General features: G+C 42.1%; 1 protein-coding gene across 1 annotated transcript in view; it reads left to right on the top strand.

Annotated features, from left to right (window-relative positions):
• Positions 1-6,495, top strand: part of Egflam (EGF like, fibronectin type III and laminin G domains) — a 180,936-nt gene that overhangs the window by 125,227 nt on the left and 49,214 nt on the right. The gene's annotated exons all lie outside the window — the stretch shown is intronic.

The raw sequence follows: 6,495 nt of genomic DNA, 5'->3' as shown, positions 1-6,495 counted from the left end.
TTTTTTTTTTTTTTTTTTTTTTTTTTTTGAAAAGGTTTCTTGGGCTCAGATTAATCTCACGGCCCAGAGAGAGGCTGGCTTGCTCTTGTCACAGACTGTCTGGAGTTTTCAATTACTGTTGAGTATGATTATGGATCAGAGAGAGGCTTTAACCCAGGCGTATTCTCTGGGGTAAAACCAACTCTGCTTTCATGAACAGAGAAGTACAGTACGCAAGTCAGGGAAGTGCGGCTGGGACCCTGCCAGCTTAGTGGCCACTGATCTACTCCAACAAGGAGACTACTTGTTGCTTATAGCCATAAGAGCTCTGGCTTAGTCAGGACTCTGACTGCACAGCTGGCCCGTAATGTCTGCAGACTCTGAAGTTGCAGATTCAAGCAATATTTGGGGTGAGGGAATTGTGTTCGTATTAAAGACATAAAGACTTCGTTTTCTTGCCACTGTTCTCAAACGTTGTGTGACTTTTCCTCATAAGAACATGAAGAGTGAACAAATGTTTATTCACTCGAGATAGGGCATCTAGAACAACCCTCCCCCGCCCCCTAAGAAAGATTCCATCCAAGGCTATTTTCGTGAACCAGTGAGTTGTGTTGAGGGTTTGTACAGGAATGTGCATGCAAGGTTATTTACAAGAGTGTGGGAGGCTCAAAAGCAGATGGGGGACCAGTCACAAAAGTTTTTGTCCCTGAGCTTCTGTGCACAACTTGTGGGAAGCCCCACTGAGAAGGATGGCTCTCCCCCAGCCATTCCTTCCTGCTTACACAGTCCCAGGGAGAGGCATTGTGAGCACTGTAGCTTTCTGAGCTTCCTGGATGCCTTAACATCTATTTACTTCCTGAATCTTCTTTGTTACTTTCTGCTTTCCTCCTTCCCAAAGGAGATGCTTCAGTTCTGGGGAAACAGTTATACAATGTCTAAGCAATGCAGCACCATGTATAAAGCATTTCCATTGGAATAGACACTATAAAGAATCTACAGGTGGTTTAATAATGCAAGAACTCTGTAAAGCATATGCACATACTGTGCCATTTCATATAAGAGACTTGAGCACCCATGACTGTCAATGGACACCAAGGCTCTGCTCTACATTTAAGTCATGATATTTAACCACCGTTAGAAATAATTTGAGGAAATAGATACGTATCAGATATTTTTATATGTAAGGTTGAGTTCTTGTGGGCTCTTCTATGCCCCGTCCATGTACATCAAGGACTATAGGCAACTAAGGAATACTACATGCTAAGAGTCAGAGAAATAGTTTTCTCCAGGGAAAAGCACACCAATTAGTCATCTAATACCAAGTGATCAGCCCTGAAAATATACAGTCAAATAACGTTATACAGACTGATCAGGTATATTTAGGAATATATATGTATATATATAGATGTATATAACAACAATTTTAATGAAGAAGTAGATCATGAATTTGAAAGAGACCAAGGAGGGGTATAAGAGAGAGTTTGGAGAGAGGAAAGGAAAGGGGAAATGATGTAAATATAATCTCAAAAATGAAAGGATTTTGTTTAAGTGCAAGGGCTAGAAACATGGCTCAGTGTGTAAAGTGCTTCCTTTGCACGAGTGAGGACCAGGGTTCAGATCTTCATCATTGGTTGAGAAAGCCAGGTGCAACTACAGATATCTATAACCAGAGACAGACAGGTGACCAGGGCCTTGATGGGCAGATAGTCTAGCCAAAACGGCCAACTACAGATTCAGTGAGAAGACCTGGCTCAAGAAATAAGGCGGAGAACAAACAAGAAAGACACCTCAAGTGACACTTTACCTCCACACATGCAAGTACAAGCAAATGCACATGTGCACACATTAAATAAAATGTATGATACAATGATAATAAATCAAATAGACTGAGCCAGTAAAAATCACACCCTGATGAGGTGAGCAGCCAGGCATTTTGGCTCTCTCCTATAATTCCAGTACTTGGAGGCTAAGGCCGGAGGATTCTCATGAATTTGGGGTCATCTTAGGCTACATATTGAGTTCCAGGCCAACCTGGCTACTGATATCTGGGTATCACTGAATGTAAAGCTTTCTATTAGAGTCTAATAATAGCTTAATATAATTATTATCTAATAAATATCTAATAATTATTATCTAATAATTAGACCAGGAGAAGTAAAAAAAAATGATTTTTTTAACTAGGTGCAGTTGTAGTAAGAAATTGCCAAAATTCAAGCAGAGGAATGAATAGCAAGTTTCAAAGTGGTTTTATTGTACATGAAGAATTACATTTTGTGTGGCTAGATTCCTTTTTACTGTTCCTTATTAAAAATTAAAGGTGTCAATTTGAAGTGTATCTGACTGCTGGCAGATCCATTCAACTCAGAAGAAAGAAAACCCTTAAAAGTCAGAAGCGCTCTGGTCAACCTGTTCTTCAGGTCTCTGGGCTTTGTTTCTCATGCCTTAGAGACCACTACTAAATAGGCTGCGCTGCCAAAGACCTGAATTCTGTCTTTTAGCCACAGTTCAAGTTGATACTTCAAAAGTATTTCTATGCGTAATAGAATAATAACAAAGCAAGCAGATATAGGGAATAAAATCATATGAAGATAGGGTATGCAGTCAGACATTTTGGCCCTCACCTGTAATACCAGTACTGGGAGACTAAGGCAGGAGGATTACCATTAGTCTGAAGTCATTTCAGGGTGCATAGTGAATGAGTGTGTGTATGCGTGTGTGCACATACATGCGTGGGAACACAAGAGTCTATTTATGTATCTCTGTGTTTGGATATGGAGGTACACATGTTTACAGGCACGTGTGAAGGCAAGATGACAATCTCAGGTATATTGCTCAGCCATTGTCCACCTTCGTTTTTGATACAAGGTCTTTCACGGATCTGGGGGCACACCAAGCAGGCTGGCCAGCAAGCTCCCCCTCCCCAGCACAGGGGAGATCAGACCCAGAGTTGTGCATACGGGGAATAGGATCTGGGTCTCTGTGTTTGTTCAGCAAGTACCCGATGCATGAACCCATCTCCCCAGCCTCATCAAAATGCCTTAATTCTTTTTAATTCGTTCTCCCTGGTGGTAGAGCCTCTGTTCACAACACCATGTATTACTTACACCATCCCCCTCTAGACCTAGGTGTTTCCTTACTTCACAACCTCTTATCTGCATAGAAACGATTCTCTCAAGTCCGAGACCCGTTGTTTTAGAGATTAAATCTGTTATTAGCCTGCCTCTGAATGAAGGACTTGCATGTATGAGCATATGTATATATGCATATATGTGTGTGTATATATATGTATATATATATGTATGTATACATGTATACATTTACTTATGTATATATACATATATACGTATATATGTATGCATATATACGTATATATGTATAGCTAAAACATTGTTTGTTTGTTTATTAGGTTGCATATCTTTTTAAGGTTGATATGCAATCATTACACATAGTTATAGAGCACAATGTGATGACTCAACCTATGTATACTCCAAGTATAAGCCAACTCAGGACAACAGCATTCTTTTTAGTTTCTATCTTCCTGTGGCTTATGGTTGAGGTGCTTCCTGAAAGTACCATAGAGCTCAAATGTTTTAAAAGTCAGCCCTGATACACACCTCCCTAAATTTATTACATTTATAGCTATTTTAATTATCAGCATGTTTTATCTACTGCTTCAATCTTAGTTTGAGTTTTCAAGTTTCTCTGGGGTTCCCCCCCCCCAGTTGTTAATTGAAGACAGGATTTTTGTTTCCACTCTTCTCCACTCTTCTATGAGAGTTACTAGTTTTGTCAATTGGGATAAAATAATGGATTCTTTTATTAACTGTTTATAATTTGTTAACTTTTGAACTTAATCGATTAGTCAGTAAATCTGTTGTCAGCCTGCCTCTGAATGAAGGACTCTTATTTTTTGCTGAGACATTATTCTTAAGTTAATTCTAAAATTACGTCTAAAATGAATCAATACCTGTTATCCTTCTTTTAAAGGATGAAAGTCCCAGGGGCTTCACGTAATTCGTTCCCTTCTTGTCTTCCGCGGAGCCTCTCAGTATTTCTGTCCTATCTCATTTAATGGCCACAGCTTCAGACTTTGACAAAACTAGAATGCATTGTCCCCAGGATTAATCCTCTTCCTTCTCCCCATCTCTTCTTTCTCTCCCATTTCCCCACCCCCCCTCAGTTTTTTTTCTTTTTTCGTAAATCATCAAAGATCTGTCAGTGATACACTCTCTCTGATAATGTCTTTGTTTCACTTTTAATACCGAACCAACATCATCTGAGCTTATCAAACACAGAACTTTGTTTGGGCAATTGTTTTCTCTAATCTCTGTGTTGTAGGACTAAGGAAGGCTGCTAGTGTCTTGGGTTTGAGCAATTTTCTCACTGGAAAGTCTAAAAAGAATTGAACAGTGTGACTGTCCGCAGGGGCCAGTCTAAGGGCCACTGAAAACTCAGGACACTGGTGCTTGGTCACATCACAGAGTTTGTCCCCTTGCTGGATAGACACAGGCACACATACATGCCTGTCCCTCCAATTCACACTGGGCATCACACAAAAGCCCATCTCATCTCCCTCTCGTTACCACTCACTCTCCTGTTCTGGTTCCCAACCCAGATGTGGGGAGCCAGTTGGAGACAACACATCAGCACTGTTAAGGCTTGCCTCTCCTTCTCCCACACAGCCCCTACCCCCACCCCCACCCCCACCCCCATGCTCTGTTTTCCCACTAGATCCTTCCTGTTAATCTAAAAACATATATTGTCTGTACAGAAAAAGTCATGAAACCCAAAGGAAGAACCAGTTTGGAGGGTGCAAGGTGACAGGAATGTGAGATTGGAATTTGGTCAAGGTCTGACTAGCAAGGCCAAGTCATGAATGGTCTTGCAAGACTTTGAAGTGACTCAGGCAGTAGCTCTTCACTCTTCCCATTCCCCCCCTGACCACATACCCCTTGAGCACGTGTACTGAGATGTCCCAGCTTCTTCCCATAATGCATCATCTCTCACAGACTAGCCTTTTCTCCTAATCCATTCTCGTCCCACTGGCCACAGAGAGATTTTTGTTTTGGTTTGGTTTTGGTTGTTTGGTTGTTTGGTTGTTTGGATGGTTGGTTGGATGGTTGGTTGGTTGGTTGGTTGGTTGGTTGGTTGGTTGGTTGGTTGGATGGTTGCTTGGTTGATTGGATGGTTGGATGGTTGGTTGGTTAGTTGATTGGTTGGTTGGTTGGTTGGTTTTCAGCAGATCCTATTCACAGCCCTTTTTGTCTTTGCCCACTTTTAGAATCAGTTTAGAAGTCAGTCAGTGCCGTTAGCATTAGGCATCCAAATGTCCGATAAAGGCTGAGTTAGAAGGTAAGCCTTCTCTGAGTGTCAAAGTTGGTTTGTTAGGACCCTCTGCCTGGTACGGAACCTGTGATAGCCTGCTTGGGAGGCATGGTCTTTGTGACAGTTCTACCAAAGCACCTTTTGCTCCCTATCCCCGGTGAAAGGCTACAGGAGAGACCAAGTTTGCCCCCAGTTCCTCCTCCTCCTCAACATCTCTCATTTCGTAAGTGTGGGCCAAATGTTTCTCTCTACCTGGCAGCGTGATATCTACCTCCACCTTGCAGGGATGGATGGAAGAAACTGGATAAGCTCTCAGTGATTCTTAGTTCTTATACTTCATCTTCCCTGGGGAAACTCCAGGGATGGGGGAAAAAGCATCTCCGTCGAGGCTTCCAGAAGATGAGCTGTTAAGACAGGTTCCCCTGAGGTAAATGTAACAGAGGGTATCATTCTGACGGTAATACGACATGGCTTCCCAGAAGTTTAGCATACCGGACACAAAGGTCCAATCTCCAGAGCATGTGAACTAAAACCGAACTATCTTTTCCTTCTTGTAAGTGAAACTTTGTAGCTATTTCCTTATCAAACTCTGGCTGACATGTAGCTGTCTGAAGCACTTCCACATCAACAGTGTGAATTCTAGGGTCACAGAAGTTAAAGAACTCAATGGTCATGAAATGTATTCTCACTCATTTGTTTGAGGGAAGGGGTGTGCGCATGCGCGCATGTGCGCGCGTGCGTGCGTGCGTGCGTGCGTGTGTGTGTGTGTGTGTGTGTGTGTGTGTGTGTCTGTGTGTGTGTCTCTGTGTGTGTGTGTCTCTGTGTGTGTGTCTGTGCATGGGTGTATCAGAAGACAACCTCTGATGTCATTCTTTAGACACTCACTGTCCAGTTTGTTCATTGAGACAAGGTCTCTTTCTCTCTGGAACCTGGAGCTCGCCAAGTCAGTTTGACTAACTGTTCAATGAGCCCCAAGGATCTGCCCACCCCAGCCTCTCTAGTACCCGAATTACAAGTGGTCACTACCATTTCTAACCATTTTTTTCTATGGGTTTAGAAAGTTAAACTCATGTCCTCATGCTCCTGTGGTAAGCACGTTCTTGATTCAACTATCTCCCTAACCCTCATTCCTTATTTTGTTGAGAATCATGGGATCTTCTTCCATGATTAAATGACTTTCCTAACAATGGA

Source organism: Mus pahari, chromosome 11 (genome assembly GCF_900095145.1).
Source record: "Mus pahari chromosome 11, PAHARI_EIJ_v1.1, whole genome shotgun sequence".
Taxonomy (NCBI): Eukaryota; Metazoa; Chordata; class Mammalia; order Rodentia; family Muridae; genus Mus; species Mus pahari.
The sequence above is the reverse complement of the archived record's forward strand: the minus strand, read 5'-3'. Positions and strand labels throughout refer to the sequence as shown.